Source organism: Saimiri boliviensis, chromosome 9, assembly GCF_048565385.1.
Source record: "Saimiri boliviensis isolate mSaiBol1 chromosome 9, mSaiBol1.pri, whole genome shotgun sequence".
In the NCBI taxonomy this organism is placed as follows: Eukaryota; Metazoa; Chordata; class Mammalia; order Primates; family Cebidae; genus Saimiri; species Saimiri boliviensis.
The window spans coordinates 24,255,658-24,275,501 of record NC_133457.1 but is presented as its reverse complement, the minus strand read 5'-3'; the positions used below and the strand labels follow the sequence as shown (position 1 = coordinate 24,275,501).

Genomic DNA, 19,844 nt, shown 5'->3' with positions numbered 1-19,844 from the left:
GTGGAATTGGTGAAAGGATAGACACACATCAGTGGAAGAGAATAGGGAACCCAGAAAGAGATCCTTCAAAAACATATCCAACTGATTTTGACAAAAGTGCCAAGCAAGTCAGTAAAGATAGCCTTTTCAACTGTAGCCAGTGGACCTACAAAGGCAAAATAATAAACTTCAACCTAAGTCTCACACCTTCCATAAAAACTCAAAATGGATCCTGAATTTAAAGCAAAATATAAAACTAGAAAACTTTCAGAAAAAAAACAAATAGAAGAACATTTTTACAATCTAGGACTAGGCAAAGAGTTCTTAGCCCTGACTTCAGAAACAAGATCCACAAAAAAAAAATTGACAAATTGGAGTTAATCAAAATTAAAAACTTTTGCTCTGTTAAAGGCCCTCTTAAGAAGATAAAAAGACAAGCCAAAGAGTAGCAGAAATATGTGCAAAGTGTATTCAACAAAGCACTAGTATCTATTAATAGAATAGATATAAATAACTCTCAAAATTTAAAAGTAGAAAATCAAGCAGCCCAATTAGAAAATGGGCAAAAGATATAAAGACATTCCACCAAAGAATGTATACAGAAGTCAAGCATACATGAAGATGTTCAACAGTATTAGCCATGAGCGGTATACAAATACAAAGCACAATAAAATATCACTGCCTCCTTTTTGGAATGGCTGAAGTGAAAAATACTGATAACACCAAATGGCAAGAATGCAGAGAACTGGATCACTCATTCATTGCTGGCAAGAATGTAAAATGGTAGAGCCACTGTAGAAAAAAATTTGGCAGTTTCTTTTTTTTTATTATTTTTATTTATTTATTTATTTATTTATTTATTTATTTATTTATTTATTTGATAGGAAAACTGAGATTCAACAGGAGGAGGAGATGGCCTCTACCTCACTGGGCAAACTGTAGAGGGCCTGGGAGGGAGGATTGCTGGGAGAGGAAGGGAGGGAGAGAGGAAGCAAACACACATTCCGTGTTGATTTTTTTTTTTTTTTTTATAAAGAAGAGGAAGAAAGAGAAAGAGGAAGAGGGAGAGAGGATGGGGGTATTGCTTTATTACCCGGGCTAGGATGCAGTCTAAATATGGGTATGCCTATAATTGTCCTTAATAATGAAGACATGAAAGAAAATGAGGGAAGAGAATAGCAAACAAGGAGCCAACCAAGATTTCTTTTAAACTTCTAAGTTGATATGATGTGATACTGATAAGAGTGTATATTTTGTATATTTAAAGTGGAGAGTTCTATAAATATTAATTACATTTACTTGTTCCAGATCTGAGTTCAAGTCCTGAATATCGTTGTTAATTTTCTGTCTCATTGATCTGTCTAATATTAATGTTGAAGTCTCCCACTATTATTATGTGGGAGTCTAAGTATCTTTATAAGTCTTGTATGTCTGCGTATTCCTGTATTGGGTGCGGATATATTTAGGATCTTTAGCTCTTCTTGTTGTTGCATTGATCCTTTTATCATTATATAATGTCCTTCTTTGCTTCTTTTGATCTTTGTTGCTTAATTGTAACTTCTGCTTTTTATTTATTTATTTTAGCTCTCTGTTTGGTTGGTAAATCTTTCTCCATCCCTTGTTTGGAGTCTTTGTGTATCCTTGAATATGAGATGGATCTGGATGCAGCATACTGATGGGTTTTAGTTTTTTATTCAAATTGCCTGTCTTTGGATTGGGGGATTTAGTCAATTTAAATTTAGAATTAATAATAATATATGTGAGTTTAATACTACCATTAGCTGGCTATTTTGTCCATTAGTTGATGTAAATTCTTCATTATATTTATGCTCTTTTTGATAATTTTTTTAGAAAGGCTGATACTGTTTGTTCCTTTCATATGTGTAGTGGTTCTTTCAGAAGCTCTTGTAAAGCAGGCCTGGTGGTGATGAAATCTCTGAGTGCTTGCTTATTCACAAAAAACTTTATTTTTCCTTCACTTGTGAAGCTTAGTTTGGCTGGATGTGGCAGTTTCTTATAAACATGCAACTACTATATGACCTAGCAATTACAACTCTAGGTATTTATCCCAGTGAAATGAAAGCTTGCACATAAAAAAAACTGTACATGAGGAATGGCAGGGTCTCACTCTGTCACCCATGCTGGAATGCAGGGATTCAATCTTGGCTCCCTGCAACCACCACCTCCTGAGCTCAAGTGACTCTTTCACCTAGACATCCCAAGTAGCTGGAACTACAGGCATACACCACATCACTCCCGGCTAATTTTTATATTTTTTTGTAGATACGGGTTTTCACCCTGTTGCCCAGCTGGTCTCAAGCTCTTAGACTCAAACGATCCACTTTCCTCAGCTTCCCAAAGTGCTGGGATTATAAGGGTGAGCCACCGTGCCTGCTCTATGTAAAGTTATTAAATAGACAAATTTATAGAAAAGGAGGATGGATTAGTGGTTGCCAGAAATTAAGAAGGGACAGGGGTCATGAAAGCTACATCTGTGAATGGGTAGTATGAGAAATCTTTATCGTGATAGAAATGTTCTATATTTTAGCTCTGTCCATGTCAATATCGTACTAGTTACATTGTACTGTGGTTTGTAAGGTGTTATCATTGGAGGAAAAGGATCTTGCTATATTATTTTCTACAATTGTATTTGAATTTAAAATTATCTCAAAAATTTTAAAAGTTTAATTTTTTAGTGAGTTGAAAATTCTTGATTAAGGAGAATAATTCCCTGGTTTTGTCTTTTGTAGTAATTCTTTTACAAGGCCCTCAACAATTTTGTCTCCACTGGGGGTTGGCTGATTAACCCTATCCACATCCCCTTTCTCCCTCCATGGGCAGCCATGAGACACAATTCTGGCCAGAGGAAAATTGCAAGAGAAAGTATTGCAAGTCCTGGGCAACTTTCCAAGAAAGCTTTAACTCTCTTAATAAAAAGGCTCAGACTTGTGGGTATGCCACCTGCTCACACTCTCTGTTCCTTTGCCCTTCTGTCTCTTTTCAGGATGGGGTACAAATGTGATACCCAGAGGTATAGCAGCCATCAAATGAGCATAAGCCAAGAAAATATAATGCAAATGCCATCATTCTAACAATGGTGAGACAGAGACCCAGAAAGAGCCAAGCAAGAAAGAGCCTTGATAGTGTCATTATGCAGAGGCACCAACTCTGGACCATCTATCTTTAGGATTTTTCTAGGTAAGAAAAAAAAAAAAGACTTTGTTTAAGCCACTGATGTCCCGGTTTTCTATTATTTGTTGCCAAACACATTTCTAACAGATGCTGATACTCAAAGAAGTTCTCAGCAAGGCTAATATACTTTGCCTGCCTTATAAGACTGTTGTAAGGATGAGAAGCATGATAGCTACTTAATATTCCTTATCTGTTTCACAAACCAAATTGCTGATACTGCCTTTTCCTTTCTTCTTTCTCCCCAGTATTTTGTTCCTTTTTCTCCTTAGCTTGGCCTGAATTTGTATTATAATCAGACTCTTGCTAGTCACTCTCCTAATTGAATTGAGCTTTTATTGTAGTTCAGGCAGCTCAGAATTTTTTACTGGTTTTCCTAAACCATTGTAGCCCAAGGCAGCGGCTCCCCTCTTGGACCTAAGGGCACTTACTGTCCACACTTTACAATTGCCAATTTATCATGCACTGCCCCCTGACGCTTCTCATACAGCTGTCATAGAATAATCAGTGTTTAGAGCTGCAAGGGGCTTTAGAGATCACCTTCTTCAGCCACCTCAGTGCATATGAATTGTGACTTAACTCTTGGATTTTTCATTACCTCTTCATGGGTTTATAGCTTATCTTCCCAATTGGAGCTTAAAAAGTGAAAAAAGAGATAAGAAATGTTTTGTTGCGTTACCACATACCAGACACCTTACACGCATGATTGAATTTTCACAACAATCTTAGAAGTGGGTGTCAGTCCCCACTTGACAGGTGAAATAACTAAAGCTCAGAGAAGGCTGGGCACGGTGGCTCATGCCTGTAATCCCAGCATTTTGGGAGTTCGAGACCAGCCTGGGCAACATGGTGAAACTCTGTCTCTACCAAAAAATGCAAAAAATTAACTAGGTGTGGTGGGCATGCCTGTGGTCCCAGCTACTTGGTGGGGAGGCTGAGGTGGGAGGATCACTTGAACCCAGGAGGTGGAGGTTGCAGTGAGCTGAGATCATTCCACTGCACTCCAGCCTGGGTGACAGAGTGAGACCCCATCACAAAAAAGAAAGAAAAAAAAAAGCTCAGATAAGTTGTTACTTAGCAAAGGCAAGGTACCTAGAAAAAAGGGAAACCCAGATTCTGACTCAGGTATTAACATAATTAAGTGTCTTTAACCTCCTCCCAGGCTGCTAAATTAATTGCTTGGATTTACTTTTTGGAATTCCTCAACCTTTAAACTTCAAGAAATTCTGTTATTCTGTTTATAGGACTTTTCTTTTGTAAGAGGTTTAAAATATATTAAAAAGCTAAATGAGATCATGATTCTTTGTTTCTAATGTTAACATTTTTTAAATGCAGTACTGGTGGAACAAAAATATACTGGTTTAAGTGGAAAAATGATTAAATACCTGTCATGTTAAATGCTAGCAAAAATACATATATCATTAACACAATGTGGTTTTCCTTGTATTTGAATAACAAAAGATACAGTGTTTTATAGACAATAACTTCATGAGCTATTACATTTAAGATAATTTGCACCACTAGGAGAAAACAATACAAAGAAATATTCAGAGAAATGAAACTTAGTCATTCCAAACTTCAAAGAAAGTTTTTATTCTGTCTAATAAGCCAATTACATCTTTATTATTTTTCATATGGGACAGACCATATTTTAATCTGAGCCTAGAATATTTTTAATTTGAAGTTGAAGCCTTTCAGTTCTATTACATTTTGGCAGAACTTCCTTAATGCCAGATAGACAATTAAAATGCAAGCTAGTTTTCCTTTAATGCTGTTCTTATGTTTAGGAATAAGAAAAATATTAAGATAATTGGCTTCATAATTTTTCCCCTAAACTCTTACAGATTTCTTTTACATTCTTACAGAAGAAATCATGTTCTCTTAAACCAATATAATCCTATAGCGATCATTCATCTCTCTGATATCACATTTTATTTTTGAAGTATATAAATAATGTCTTCATTGTTAAAGGTATAATTTTACATTTCCGCATTCTAAAAAGAGTTTGGTCATAATTTCAGATGCATCCTTTTAATTAATAGAGCTGTATGTGTTACTTTTAGGAACACACCTTTACCTATATAATCTGAGATTATTTATAACTTTCTGATTATATATTGCTTATACCTGTGGACTCAAGATACAGAAGTGAATACTAATTATTTTTTTAAAAATATCCAATAGGTTATGGTGATTGTTTATACATACTTAAAATGTTAACTAAAAGTAAATAAATAATCTAATAAATATATCTCATAGGCTCCTGTGTATCATGAGTCCACATAGGTCTTTAGTCAGGTAAATTGTGAGTAATAATACCTATTAACCATAAACTCTAGAGGACAAGAACATACCTTGCACATCTTTCAATCTGTAGGGTCTAGTAAATTCTAATAAACATTTGAAAAATGAATGAATGAATGAATGAATGAATGTATTTTCTTTAAGGTCAGTCAGGTGGCTCATACTTCTCTAATTTTCTGCAGACTGCTGGCACAATGTTTTGACCAAAGTAGAAATTTACTGATTGGTATGACTATTAAAAGATGGAAAGGAAAAAGGCTCCTTTGTGACTGAAGGAAACGCATTGCACTTTCTCCCCAGGAAATCTATTTTCTTAGGTACCATGAAATATGCATTTTCCAGCCAGCTTGTTACAGGTACTATGGTGTGTCAAGATCTAAGGCAAACTAGATGTACCATATGCACTAGCCATTCTACCCTCAATCCCTGCCTTTTCCCTGAACCTATAACACTCTGTTAAAGAATTACTTTGTTAAAATTCCTCTGTTAAAATTACCATTTTTAAAAGATAAAATGATGTAATACTTTGATAAGTAGGAGAAAAAAGTGAAGAAACAATTAATATGAGCCCTGTTTATATTTTCTCTTCTCCCACTTTATACATGAATGAACTTGTAATTTATCAGGGAGGTTTTAAATTGGTACACCATGCACCAAATCCAATCCATGGAAATTTTTTAAACCTAACATTTTTCTTTTTAAAACTTTAATCATTCTATCACATAATGTTCTTAGTTAAAGCAAGAGAAACTGATTCTGGCTTATTTAGCAGAAGATTTCTAGGTATGTTTTTGGTAGCCCCCACAATCCTAAGAAGGGTTGGACAAGACTCAGGGGCATGCAGCCAGCAGCAGGACCCAAAATCACATAGCAGAACCAAGTCACCCAGTCAAAGCTATGCAGACATCACTCTTGCAGGACACGCTGTAGCCAGTACAACAGGCACCATCTACTGCTGCTAGCACAACATCCCCTGCTCCACTGGGGCCACTATATGGCCACTGTAAGGCTCCCTTGTCCTTGCTTCTTTGCATCATTAGCTCAGAAGTTCAGGGCATGCAGATCTAGTCGGCAGGGCCTAGATCATATGAGCAGATGAAGGAAAATGGGCAGTAACTAGAGAGGAAGAGAGGGTTGAGCCACTGCTTCCTGCTGGTCTTTCCCTTTCTTGCTAATTTTCAAATAATGTCCTCCTACTCCCCACCATTGCTCTTCCAACTTTAGAATCCGAAACAATCTTAGTAATTTGCACATTCATTGCCAAAATTAACATAGTTGAAAGTGCTAGGTTAAGAGGTCTAATAGCCAGCTGTTCTTGGTCAATATTTATTAGATCATTTTTAGACAGTGGTAATGTGTCCAATGAATGCAAAATAGAAAACTCTAAATGGTTATGATGGCACTCTTCTGGTATTTCTTTAAAATTCATCATTAGCTCCTTAATAGAGTCTGCCAAGTGCCTTGTGAAACCAATTAAAATCTTAATACCTATTTGGGATGATTTTCTTTCCATTTCTTGGTACATTCAGCTGCACTGTCAACTATGGCCCCCCTCCAATAAACTATAATCAATTTTGAATGAGCAATCAAACAGTCCAGTGAAAATTTACTTGAGTTCCACAGATTTTTGAATAAACTCATTAATTTTCTCAGAAGCTTCCAAGAGGATTAGTGGCAGTCCAGAATAGGATACTTATTTGTGAATTGCTTGGCATGTAGTCACAAGCCTTAATTTCACATACAGGGAAATGCTTTTAGCTGCAAGAATTTTTATTTCTATTCAGGATACAAAAAACCCATCTTCTAAAATTCTAGCAATTAATCGATTGCTGAAATTTAGAGATTTTTAAAATGAAACCTATCATTGGCAGTAAAGAGTATAGACAATAAATGTTTGCACATGCTAAATTCCAACAGACTACATCTGTCAGATTTAGACTCAGTTGATATTTATGGAACATAGACTATGTATCAGGCAGTGTTCTTTACAAGTTTACAAACATTATCTCAATTGTCACTATAAAACCATGAAGGAGATTCAATCCCATTTTACTGACGAAAGAAGCAAAGCTCAAGATCTATGGGACTTAACCGAGATTACAAAGCTATCAGGTAGTAAAGCCAGGGTTTGAACCTGTCTCCTGATCCAAATCAGCTCTCTGCCTCAGCAAAGTGACCTGGGATGCAGAAGAGCTTCAATGTGAAAGAGTAGTTAAGGTAGGCTAAGCTTTAGGCAGAAGTGTGTAACTTGTAGCATTATTATTCAGACTCAAATATTATGAATTAAGCTATTGATAGGCCCGAAGTGTTGAGATTTCATTGAGACACAACTTGGCACCCAATCATTCAAAACTGGGTTGAAAGGAAGGACATGTCCAAAGCACTTATAAGCACTTCAGCCGATGAAGGGAGGCCTTAAAGTGATGAAAAATGGCTAGATATAAATATCTTCATATTTCAATCAAAGGTTGAGAAGGTAAGAACAAACACAGCAAAACAGCAGACAAAAGAATGCTATAGAATTGTCTTTTTATGCTAAGTGACTACATAACTGGACAGTCAGTAACTGGGGAAGATATTTTGCAGTCTGTTCTTTTTCTAACTCTTGATTCTCATACATATTTGTTGCCAAAATGAGTAAATCTAGGCCTGCAGATTAGGTCTTAGAGCTGGTCCAAGGGTGCATTACCATGACTCCCAGGGCCATCTGGGGAATAGGTGCTTGCTGTAACTTCACAGCATGGAATTCAGGCTCATATCTGGCCCAAGCTGCTTTAGCTTGGAAAGGTTGAGAGTAAAGAATAAGAAGTTTATTTAGGCATATGAATACTCTATCACCTATTCCTGCAAATGTACTTGTATATCATGTATACTTTGAGATCAGTGAGATACACCTGGCCAGGTGCAGTTTTGCCAGCATGTACCAGGACTGCTTTAGCATCATGTATGTAACACTGGGTTTGAAGGGGCAATTGACCTTCGAAAGGTCTAATGTGAGCCTCACTTGCTCAAACTTACCATCCTCAACTGTGTGTCTGCTAATGTGGTCCATCTGAGGGATTCTCAAGTGTAAGCACTTCTCTCTGTTAATAGAGATTGAGAGCGGATCTCTCTGCTATGTATCCTAACTCCTCCTTCTTGATGCCACATATTTGGATATGTAAATCTTGTTTGATTTGCCCAAGTAATGTCTCTATCTGGCTGTTCACTCAATCTGAGCCAATTTTTCAGATTTTTCAAAATGGTATATGTGCTGAGTCAAATATCTAACACAATGCTATGACCTTTGATTGCTGATTAAAGAGTCCTTTCAAAGGAGATAGGTAGATTTATTGCCAAGCTGATGTCCAGCAATGGTTCTCATCCTTGACCAAAATGTAAGGCTAACCTTCAAGAAAAGTTTTCTTTCTTTCACATCCATCTAAAATGATTACTCTTTTAGACATTTCTACATATTCTTAAACTTCGTTCTGCTAAGTAACTCACATAGGATGGAACATCTAGGGCAAAACAGGCATAAAATTTATGAAATGTGAAATGTGCTGTAGCAGTAAAGCTTCCTGAAGAGAAGATCACTATGTGGGAACAGTGGCTAATGTCCTTTTGTGTGTAATATTTTGGTTTGCTCTATGAAAGGAGAAATCCTTCAGAAGTAAATTGATACTAATTTGAAAACCTAGATCTAGATCTAGGGGAGTCAATAATCTTCGGAAAATGTTTTTATCTGTAATATGTAATGTTAAATTAACTCCTACTCAGCAGAAAGCTACTTCTTGTCTTCCACTGCATTTATGGCTGATGAGTCCCTCACTCCATTTCCGCCATTCATTTATCCATTTACCCATAACTTTTACTAAGAAGCACTCCTTTCCTCACCATTTTATTAACTTGCAGCTGTTTTCTGTCTGTGGCTTCAGGCCAAAAGAAAAAAAAATGAAGACATTATGTCTTTGAAAACTTTTTAAAGGCTATTTCATTCTTATCATTAAATTCATATGGGGACAGTGTAGAATTTTATTAGATACATTACTTTCTGATGCAATTTAGATGCATGAAAGGTTTAGGTATTTTTGGATTCATTTTTTCTTCTCTTTTTATCTGTCATTAATTCTGGACTGAAATTTTTAAGATTAATTCAGATATTTGGTAAGATTTTGCTTTCAACCTTTTCCTGGTTTGTATAGCCCACTAATACTGCTGTTTTGCGGTACAGTCATGAAAGGAATGAATTTTTTGTACTACGTCTCATGGTGAAATAATGTTACCCCATTACTTAACCTATTGGTTTCTACTTTTCTACTCCTTCAGATATAATTAAATTAGCTAACTTTCATTTTACCTTGGAATTGTCATTTAGGTCAGTTTTATTTTTTCAAATTTAAGCAGTGGTGCTTTAAGTGTTTTGAAGTAAACCACTGAAATGTAACAACCACAGAAAAGTGCACAGATCTTAAGTTGTACAGTTTAATAAATTTTCACAAACTAGAAACACCTCTAACAATCAAAATAAGAAAATAAACATAACCAGAACACTGGATTTCTTCCTTGGACTCAGACCCCACGAGGAGCCACTGCCCTGACTTTCATATTGTGGATTACTTTTGCCTATTTTGAACTTTCTATAAGTATGAACATACAACCTGTATACCTTTGGATCTGACTTATTTCACTCAAAATTATGTTTATGATATTCATTCATATTGGCACATGTGACAGTAGTTCATTCTAGTTTTTGAGTGGATCATAATTTATCTGTTCTATTATTGATGAACTTCTGGGTTGCTGGGTTGCTTGCATTTCAAGGCTATTACAAATAATGTTGCTATGAACATTCTTGTATACATTGTTGGTGAATATATTTGTACGTTTCTGTTGGATACATATCTAGGAATTAAATTGTAAGGTCATATGGCCTCACTTAGTATTGGCTATCTTTTCATTTTGGCAGGTTCAATGGTGTGTGGGAGTTGGCTCATACTGGCTCTCAGGAACCAATGCTTACATTTTCAGGAATTCTGTGAGCTGGTTGTTAAACACATTATTAAACATTAAATTATATAAATTTAAATGTTATAATATATAGTATAGATATACACATATATACAACTATATAATATATAACTCATTTATATTTTATATATTACAGAGGTAATAAGTATTTGAAATTCATCACCTCCATGCTATATATGTCTATTATCTGTGCTCTTAAGGTTATTTACATCAACTGTATCTGTGTGGTGGAAATGCTATACCATGGTGTGCTGTTCTGCATCTCTCCAACAATGTCATGTGGCTAACTTGACAATGACCACAATGGAGTATTTATACCATGAAAATTGTGAAAGGCTACTAATTTCAAGGCTTAATTTATTATTTTGTTGATTTATGTAGACTTAAGAAAGTGATATAGAAAATGTTAATAATGCAGATTAAATTCTAAAGTGCCATGTTTGTAGCTGATTCATTGCGCCTAGCATAAATAAAAATTTGTAAAAGCATGGTTGAATTGCAACTTTAGATACAGATATAGGAGTTCAGCAAAAATCAACAAAAACATCTGTAAGAATCAACTGGCAGGCTGGGTACTGTGACTCACACCTGTAATCCCAACAGTTTGGGAGGCCAAGACAGGAAGATCACGTGAATCTAGGAGTTTAAGATCAGCCTGGGCAATATTGTGAGACACCTGTGCTGGACACGGTATTTCGTGCCTGTGGTCCCAGTTTCTGGGAAGGCCGAGGCCGGAGGATTGCCTGAGCCCAGGAGGCTGAGGCTGCAGTGAGCCATGGTGATGCCACTGCATTCCAGCCTAGGCAACAGAGCAAGACCCTGTCTCAAAAAAAAAAAAAAAAAAGAGGAAGGGGAAGGGGAAGGGGAAGAAGAAGGAGAAGAAGAAGAAGAGGAAGAAGAAGAGAAGAAGGAGGAGAAGGAGGAGGAGGAGAGGAATCAACTGGCTATTGGCTACATGGAATTTACCATAAAGGGTATTATATGTTTTATTTTTATTTGTAACATTGTGCTACATGTATACATATCTTTCCTTCCTTTCTGGAAAGCCCACTGTTAAACATTTACCAGCACAGCTGTATTTGTAGTGGTCACATTGTGATATGAATTTATTTTTATTAGTCAAAGAAGTTGAACCACATTTTCTTGAGTTTATTGGTCACTAGAATGCCTTTTTTTGTCAAGTCCCTATTAAGTCTTTTGGCATCTTTCTACTGTTTTAGTCTTACTGGTTTGTAGGAATTCTTCACATACTCATAATAAGACTCCTTAATTCAATATATGTATTGCTAATATCTTCCCCCGGTGAATGATTTGCCTTTTCACCATCTTAACGGTGTTTTTTTATGTAGAGCAGCTCTCAGTTTTAATTAAGTCCAATGTGGCAATCTTTTCCTTTATGGTTAGTGCTTTTTGTTCCCCGTTTGAGAAATAGTTGTCATCCCCTAGCTGTTCATGTTTTCTTCCAGAGGCTTTGCTGTTTTACCTTCCACAGTCAGATCTACGATCCACCTGGAGTTGATTTTTGTATATGGTATGAGGTAGAAGCTAAAGTTCCTTTCTTGTCCATATAGATATCCAATTGACTCAGAGCAATTTATTGAAAAGGCCATGCTTTTACTATTGTACTTCAGTACTGTTTGTACTTTTGTCATAACCAAGGGGCTATGTGTGAATCTTACAGGATCGTTTTTAATAAATGAAACGATGAATTTTAGCGTTTTACAGACATCTTGCCACTCTAATCATGTTAATAACTTGTCCAAAAGAGATTTTACATCAGATGATTAGGAAATAACTTGTCTCCCCTCCTACCAGCAATGTTTATTGATTTCCACTATGAACAAGATCCTGGGGTAGCCCCTAAGGGTGTACCAAAAAAAAAAAAAAAAAGACTCTACAGAGCAATCTCTTTTTCAAGAACATTAACTCTGAAAGTCATAAAATAAGCATTTACATCATCCTTTTAAAGATATTTATTTTGACATTAGGTATCTTGATAACTTTGCAAAATATTTTCATAATATTAAAGCAATTTTTCATAGCATTAAAGCAGATTCTGATAACACATTCAGGTTATATGTTGAACAAGCAAATATTTGCTTGTGTAAACTTACCAGAAAGAGTGGATTGAATAACTAATATCTTTTTTGAATAGAGAAAATGGAATTCGGTGACCATGACAATTTGGTGGTTCCTGTTTACAGCATAATGCATCTTGGAAGCAAAGTAAACAAAACCCCTTCAAAAAGAACATATGAACTATAAGGAAATTAATTTCTTAACTTTGCTATCGATGTTATTATTCATAAAAAAGCAAAAGCCCCACATAACAATTGAGTATGTGGAGCATTTTATAAATTGAGGGATACTAGATTTTTTGTGCTTTCAGTTTGATTGTAGAGAGGACCTGACCTTCCACTAGAGGGCATCTTTACCCCATTTAGTCTTTCGTTAAAATAACATTTGCTTATTATTATTTTACCTTTTAACTACACATGACCCTAAGGAGAAAGTCCAGAAATGGTCTTGAGGTTAACAGAGCTCTTAAGAAACACACACACACACACACACACACACACACACACACACACCTTTTTCTTTAACAGTTACAGTAGTAATAGCTGTTACTACCATGAAATTTTCTTTGGAAGGAATCAACAATCTTCCTTCTCCACTCTTTTCTACACACAAAAAAAAGGCTCTTTTAATTTGGGCAGCATGAAGATAATTAACACTGAAGTATTTATTATTGTTCTATAAAAATATTCCCTAAGCATTACAGCAATGGGGGAAAAAAACCTCACAAAGGACAGATAGATTTGACTCAATATAAACATCAAATACTTGAATATAAAGTAAAAGTACAAAGGAAATTAAAATGTAAAGAAACTAGAAAAATCATTGTTCCAAATATGAGAATGGTTCATACAGATATAAAACTCTAAGCTCTGATAAACGTAGGAACAACATGAACAGATAACTTATTTATTTTTATTTGTTTGTTTTTGTTTGTTTGTTTGTTTGAGACTGAGTCTCGACCTGTGTTGCCCATGCTGGAGTGCAGTGGCGTGTTCTCGGGTCACTGCAACCTCCACCTCCCAGGTTCAAGCAATTCTGTTTTCTCAGCCTCCAGAGTAGCTGGAACTACAGGTGTGGGCCACCATGCCCAGCTTATTTTTGTGTTTTTATTAGAGACAGGGTTTCACCATGTTGGCTGGGCTGGTCTCAAACTCCTGGCCTCAGGTGATCCAACCGCCTCGGCCTCCCAAAGTGCTGGAATTACAGGCATGAGCCACTGCACCCGGCCTGAACAGATAATTTAATGAAAACAGGTAATAAATGAACAAACCTTATTAGTAATCTAGGAAGCATTCAGGAGTCCAAGGCAGGCAGATTGCTTTAGTCCAGGAGTTCAAGACTGGCCTGGGCAACATGGCGAAATTTCATCTCTGCAAAAAAATACAAAAATTAGCCAAGTCATTGTGGCACCTATGCACAGTTCCAGCTTGGGAGGCTCAGTTGGGGGAGTCAGTTGAGCTTGGGAAGCGGAAGTTGCAGTGAGCCGAGATTGAGCTACTGCACTCCAACCTGGACGACAGAGTGAGACTCTGTCTTAAATCGTCATCATCATCATCATCTAGGAAACAAAAATTATGTTACACTTTTCTACCTGGAAAGTTAGGAAAAAGATAATATTAGTAAGAATAGAGACAGAAGTGCATTCTTATGCACTGCAGGTAGGAGAATAAATCAGTACATTTCCAGGAAGCAGTTTGGTGATATGTATTAAGAATCTCCAAAACTATATTCTGGACCAAAAAAAAAAATTATAATCCTAAGAATCTATCCTTAAAACATGATTAGGACTTAGAACTGAGATGTTGGTTTCTAACACCATTCCCTAGTAGAGCGCCTTTTTTCAAAGGCTCGTAGACAAAATGGGTGGGCCAGGAAAGGTACAAGGTGAGCCTGAAGCAATTTATTATGTCAAGGAGTAAGGAACTGCTCAAAATGATAGGGCATGACACAAGAACACAGGTGCCAGCTTGAAGGGATTCCCACTCATCAAATATGGGACAATTTGAGCACCAACCATTGGGGGGAAAAGCAACCTTGTTTTTCATTAGTACATGCTAATAACATATAGATAAATATATAAATAAAGAAGAGCTCTTGCTTATGCAAGAATGCCAAGTGCTGACTTGTATATGTGAAAAGAGTAATCGAGCTGGAAAATCTTCATTTTTTTCAGCCCAAACAGTAAATATTGATTCATTTGGGCAAAAATCATTAAATTTTTGATGAGGAGCAGGATATTTGCATGATCTTATTATATCTTCCCATAGACAGCTTATTAGAAATAAGATAAAAAAAACTGTCATGTGAACAGCTCAGACAATACCTTGACCAGCAGATCAAAATTAAAATCACAAATAAGGGTCAGATGACACACAGATTGTATGCTTCTAGGTGTGATTCCCTGAGGACAACATCACTAATGTGCTATTCTGGCCAGAATGCATACTCTGAAACTAATCATGAGAAAGTATCAAACTAGAAATATGGAATATTGTAGTTTTTTTTAAAGGGAGTTTTTTCAAAAATGGCAATGTCATAAAAGGCAATGAAATGCTGGCTGGGCATTGTGACTTACACCTTTAATCCCAGCACTTTGAGAGGCCAGAGCATGTGGATCACTTGAGCTCAGGAGTTGGAGACCAGCCTGGCAACATGGTGAAACCCCATCTCCATGTTATATATAAATTTTCAGTGCTGCAAAAGTAGCACTTGAATATAAATTTCCTCAGCAAGGCAATTTACTTCTATAGAAGGGTGCAGCTCACAGATGGAACAATGGTGAGCACACACCTGGACAAGGGAGGGGATGGGGTACTTATGCCAGATGGAGGTCACCCCTGCTGTTATTTCCCTATTGGCTAGGGTTAAACCACACAGTCTAGTATAATTCTGATTGGCTATTTTAAAGGGAGCAGAGGTACAAGCTGGAGTGGCAGAGTGGATAGTTTGGCAGGAAGGACAGTTACAGACAGTTCAGAGCAGATAACCAGGGGTCAAAGCAGATGGCCAGAGCAGGTGACCGGAATGAGTCAGGACAGGGCAGGGGACTGGGGGAACAGATGTCAACTACTCATTAGAACTGATGGAAAATGTTGTTTACTGAAACTACAAGGAAGTTAAACTTTAAAATGGAGAATTAAAGAATAAGAGTGCTGAATATACTGACAAACTGATTCTTTGAAGAGAAACTTGGGGTTCACTATATCTAACATCTACGAAAAATAAAAAAAAAAAAAATTAGCCTGGCACAGTTCACGGTCTGTAGTTAAGGAAAAAAACTTACCTTCCCAGGTCCATGAGGGGCATGGTTTCAAAGGCAAGAGTTTCCCAGCACCCAGCCTCCATCCATGCCCCCATCCGGGAACATAAAGTTCTTTGGCTAGGTAGAGGAATCCAGGTGGGCTTCTTTGTCCAAAAAGCCAGCCAGAAAGCTCTGGGAGGAGGGGGCGCTGTTGTGGACCAAACAGCCAATCCGGTATCAGAGTCAAAGATCAATTATTCCAGAGGAAGTTTGAAAGAACTCCTCTCATTGGACAAGAATATGAATGAAGAGGGACTAACTCCAGGGTTAAAACTCCAAGGCTCCTTACCTATACAGATATCTCCCCTCCCACAACAGCATGAACAGCGTGGGAGCTCAGTGTCTGTCTGTCTCTGTCTGTCTGTCTCTGTATCTCTCTCTCTCTCTCTCTCTCTCTCTCTCTCTCTCTCTCTCTCTCTCTCTCTCAATGGCTTTTGTGCAAAATTTCTTGGGTCCATGATATTTATTTGAATGGTAAGCTCACCGCACCTCTGGGACCTCTTTCCCCATTCTTCTGAGTAAGATAGGCCAAAGACCTCGGATTGGGGAACTGGGGGTGTCTTCAGGACGCCCTCGTTCCCTCCTTCGGTTACTCTAGCTACTTGGGAGGCTGAGGTCTGAGGATGGCTTGAGCCCAGGAGGCAGAGGTTGCAGTGAGCTGAGATTGTGCCACTGCACTCTTGTCTGGGTGACAAAAGCCAGACCCTGTCTCAAACAAAACAAAACAAAACAAAAAACTTACCTGCCCATCTGTGAACCCAGAAAATCTGAGACAGATTTCAGTTAATTTAGGAAGTTTATTTTGCCAAGGTTGAGGATGTGCCTGTGACACAGCCTCAGGAAGTCCTTAGGACATGTGCCCAAGGTGGTCAGCCACAGCTTAGTTTTATACATTTTAGGGAGACATGAGACATCTATCAACGTATGTAAGAAGTACACTGGTTCAGTCTGGAAAGGTGGGACAGCTTGAAGCAAAGACAACTTGAAGCAGGGAGGAGGCTTCCAGGTCACAGATAGGTGAGGCACAAAAGGTTTCATTCTTTTGAGTTTATGATTCGCCTTTCCAAAGGAGACAATCAGATATGCATCTGTGTTAGCGAGCAGAAGGGTGACTTTGAACAGAATGGGAGGCAGGTTGGCCCTAAGCAGTTCCCAGCCTGACTTCCCTTTAGCTTAGTGGTTTGGGGGCACCAAGATTTATTTTCCTTTCACACGTCCATTCATTCATCCTACATAGAAACAATTTTTTAAAAAATACAAAAAAGACAAGGAAATATTCCACATTGAGGGAGACTAAAGAAACATGGCAATGAAATATAAAACCTAATCCTAGACTAGATCCTGTGCTACACAGAGGAAAAATGCTATAATATAAATTATGGGGTCAATTGACAAAACTGGAATATGGATGGTAGATTAAGAAAAAGTAAATTAATGCTAGGTCTACTAAAGTTGATAACTGCACTATGGGCATGTAAGGGATACCCCCCCCCCATTCTTAGAAAATAGACGGAAGTTTTAGGGGTAAATGTGGTAGGAAAAAAATGGTTAAGAAAAATACGTATATTCTGTCTTCGCATATCTGGCTATATCTCTATCTCTACGTATATGAAGAGATGAAGAAATTAAAACTCGCCAGTGTAAAAATTACTTTAAATGGAAAACATTTGAGTTGCAGTAGATGTAGGAAAAAAGCTTCTCTGAACTTCCCTTAGCTCACTAAAGCAGAGCCTCCCAAAAATACAACTTCCATTTAACTCCCTTTGAGGGCTTCCTGTTTGGAAGAAGACTGACTCTTGGGGAGATGCAACTTCAGCTGCCATAAATCTCCCTCTGGGGAATTTCCAACCAGGAAGGACACTGTCCATTTGATTCAGGATGAAAAAAATCCAATAGAACTTTTGATACTTTCCCACTGAAGCCTTAAACACCCCTGCTTTTCCTTAATTAAGCTGATATATAGGCTTTTACTCTTAGCTGTTCACCAAGGTGCTCCCTACTGCATACTTCCATCCATGTGAACAAATCTTGTCTTTTATCCTGTCATTTGATTTGCAGACCCCCAACCACTCAAGTTAAGCTGTGAGTGTGTTGGGGTGGGGAGATGACTACATTTCTCCTTGTCTTAGCTCTGACTTCTGATGAATCATTTATGTGTAAAGATGTCCTGCTATTGATGCTGTCTCTCTTCCCCAGAGCACTGTCTCAGACGCAGGTCGCATCTCCTTTCCCCTGAGCCTACTAATTACAAAAAATAGGAATTTCTGACTCTCTAACAAGGAGAAACATAGCATTGTTGATTATGTCTTTGATATAGAAATTAGACACACTTGCCAAAAGTTTCTATCAATAACCCAGTTGAAAATAAGGTTAAACATCTTTCTGAGGTTCTAGTTATAAATGAAAACTACTTAAAATTCTAGTAAGTTCAAGGAGGGAGAAGAAGTAAAAATAAGGCTGGCTTACCTAGACGTTAGTAAGTAATCTGTATATAGAGGAAAGTTGTGTATGCATGGTATTTGGAAATATTTCGATAATACCAAGCAGATATATTACCTAGATTATGGTATATATTATTGTTTCCATTTTGTTCTTGCATGGGAAGACCGTGGACCAAAGATTAGCAGGGATAATAGAAATTCCAGTCTAATTATGCAGCTCTGCAGACTTCATAATCTTATGATGTACATCATTTGATAATTTAGAAACATTAATTTGTACCCATTCTACTCGAAAAGTCTCTAGCACATTTCAACTTTCTTTCTATCTGCACTTAACAGTGGCTTATGCCTGAGCTTCATCATCTCTTGTTGGATGGTTTTTTATTTTTGCAAAAATAAAATTTATCTTAGGGACCAGGTGTAGTGTCTCATACCTGTAATCCCAGTGCTCTGGGAGGCCTAGGAAGAAGGATCACTTGAGGTCAGGAGTTCAAAACCAGCCTGGGCAACACAATGAGACTCCACCTCTAAAAAAAAATTAATTAGCTGGACATGGTAGTTCACGTCTGTAGTCCTAATCCTAGTCCTAGGCAGGAGGATTGCTTAAGGCCAGGAGTTTGGAAGCTGCAGTGAGCAGTTATTGCATCACTGCACTCCAGCCTGGACCACAGAGCCAGACCCCATCTCTAAAAACAAAACTTATTTCTCACAGTGGGAAAAAATAAGTAAAAATAAAATTTAAAAATTAAAAAAAAGCTAGTTTAATCAATATAAGATGTAGATGCCATTTCAAAAATCAAATAATATGCCATGCTGCTAATAAGCATATGGTCAAATACTATTTTCAATTAGACATATCTGTCAGTGGGGGATAAGATTATCACTCTCTTACATCTCCCTTCTGCATACTTTCTCTCATCCCTCCCTTTGGTATAGTTATGATAACACAATATCTAATTGAGTCAACATTCAGTTGTTACTATGATAGTGTAAATATTGTTCACTACAGACCAAATATGTTTCTATGATGATGGTTTGTTTTTTTTTTTGAATAACCTTTTTTTCTGTAGTTGTTTCTTTTGTTTTCCTTTTTTTTTTTAAGTTTTCTATGTATCTATTGTTAACGTTTTCTAAATGCTTCATTATATGTGTCAAATGCCTACTGCTATTGTTATCCAAATGGTCATACAAAGCAGATAATTTACCAATTCCATCTCCCTTCACTCCATTCCTCATCCCAGAGGCTTAAATATCCTTACTCTGATCTGGGCTGGCTGCTCTACAGCCTGCTGCATAACTATTACTCTGAGATCCCTTTCGCATCATCCTCAGTCTTTCTAAAACCATGTTCTGTGTTTGATTATAGCAGTACAATAAAAAGTAAATAGCTGGTCTTTGTCCCTGGTTCCTGGCACAGAACTTCTAAACCCCCTGTAATTTCCTGAGTGATAAGCATGTCTTTTTTTTTTTTTTTTAATTTTACTTTACATTCTGGGATACATGTGCAGAACATGTAGGTTTGTTACTCAAGTATACGTGTG

The 19,844-nt window shown here is 37.2% G+C and overlaps 1 protein-coding gene across 1 annotated transcript in view; it reads left to right on the top strand.

Moving 5' to 3' along the window:
• LOC101042760 (uncharacterized) overlaps window positions 1–19,844 on the top strand; it is an 89,498-nt gene that overhangs the window by 6,324 nt on the left and 63,330 nt on the right. Inside the window, exon 2 of the mRNA XM_074405605.1 lies at window positions 2,984–3,177. The gene's annotated coding sequence lies outside the window, so the exon portion shown is untranslated. The remainder of the gene's footprint in view (window positions 1–2,983; window positions 3,178–19,844) is intronic.